We start from the raw sequence: 1,853 nt of genomic DNA, 5'->3' as shown, positions 1-1,853 counted from the left end.
TTTAATCACAGTCTCTCTACCACCTAACCACATTATTATCCTACTGACCAGTGACATAAATCCATTAACCAGAAAGTTCTATTAATCGAAATGCCTTCATTTTAAAAAATGGTTAATTTTTTTTGTTGTTGCTAGAGTTTACTAAGAACCCTTTTTATTTCAATATTTGGTGAAAATTTTCTAAAATGTATTAGTCTTAAGGACTCAGGTTAAATGCATGACCTGATCTTGATTCCAGTGAACTCATGATGAAACCCACTTTCCTCTTCTTAGTGGAGAGCTAGGGTGCTTAACAGACACAGAATGTCAAACCTGCCATCTGAGGAGTAACTGTGACTGGTTTGTTTGTTTGGGGAAGGGGTTTACATGCTCCTCTTTGTTACAACAGAGTTAATTTGAGGAGGGAGTATTGAAAAGTAATACTAGCATTAAAAGAAAAAATAAAGCATCAATGAAACACTTTATAAAATGATGAAAAATACATTTTAATTAGTGTATTTAGTGAACACACTGCCTTAGTAACTACAATATTTGAAATGTAACTGAATCTTTTTCTGATAATTAAGCCTCCCCATCAATATGCTACATGGCTTTAGGCAAGTTACCCCATCTCTCTGTGCCTCAGTTTCCTACTCTGAAAAATAAGGGAGTTAGGTGACTTCTAAAATGCCTTCAACTCTCTATCTAGGATACTAAAATTGGCTTATTGTGACTTGCCATTTTCATTTGAGTGAAATGGATTGCAAGGGCTCATTGACGCTTTAGTTATTGGATTAACGCTTTTAATCAAGGTTTTAGCACCTTTGTCTGCAACAAACCAGAGCCAGGGACTCCTAAACTCAGATCAATTCATTTCAAGTCTTTTCTGTTCTATGAGAGCTATCTAGACCTCAGTGATTAACACCAAGGAGTCAACCAGTGCCAGAAACTTGTGACAGGCCCAGTCCTCCCTCCCTTATTCACCCCCCCACACACATACCGCAGCTGCTTCAGGAAAACAGTGCACCCTACTCATAGCCATCTTTTTCCTCAGCCTGAGTGGATAGAGCCATCCTTTCTCAGCTTTCCTAGCTGGGGTGGGAAGCTGGGCAGTACATCCCACCTCGCTGGATGAGATGAAGGGGTTGTTTGAATGTTTCACAAGTTCTTTTTGATCCCTGCGTGAAAGCTGCTATTTTCAGCCCCAAATTCTAGTGTAGAGTGATTCTACTATCCTCAGTCTCTTTCTTTAGTAGACTCTTAGAGATAATTACTTGCAAGGGAAGCCTTCACAGGAACTCTCTTTTTCTTGGTTATGAAAAAGCAGAGTGGGGGGGGGGGATGGAGGAGGAGGAAGTCAGGAAGGTCTCCCTTGAACTGGTGCATCATCAGCATAAGTTGAATTCCATCTCGGAAATGAGGCAGTTAAGAATACAAAGAAAATGAAGGCTCTCCCTGCCCATTGGCAAATTCCCACAAGCAGCCTGCCCCAAGGAAGCCAAGCTGGATTTTAAATAGAGGAAGCTTCTCTAGTTCTGGAAGGTCAGAAGTAAAGCACCTCTTCCTTCCCCATCGCCCTGGGGAGGGCACATACCATTCAACATAAGGAAATCTGTGCAATAATAACATGGAAAGGATATTCAGCAAAGATGTAGTGCTGGATCATGTGGACACAGCAACCCTCATCTCTGTGTTTGTCACAATACTGAAGACACATGGCTCAGTTGTGAGTTGACTCACACAGGAATGGAAAGTCCATCAGTCCTGAGGAGCTCTGGCGACTCATGAGCTGGACTTTAAATACTTGGGCAATGAGAAGCTTTATCAACCATTTAAGCCTTAGTCTCTTGAACCAGTAAATCTCATCGGCTTTT

This window comes from Vombatus ursinus, unplaced genomic scaffold (genome assembly GCF_900497805.2).
Source record: "Vombatus ursinus unplaced genomic scaffold, bare-nosed wombat genome assembly UNPS02014874.1, whole genome shotgun sequence".
NCBI lineage: Eukaryota > Metazoa > Chordata > Mammalia > Diprotodontia > Vombatidae > Vombatus > Vombatus ursinus.
Note: the sequence above shows the minus strand (reverse complement) of the source record.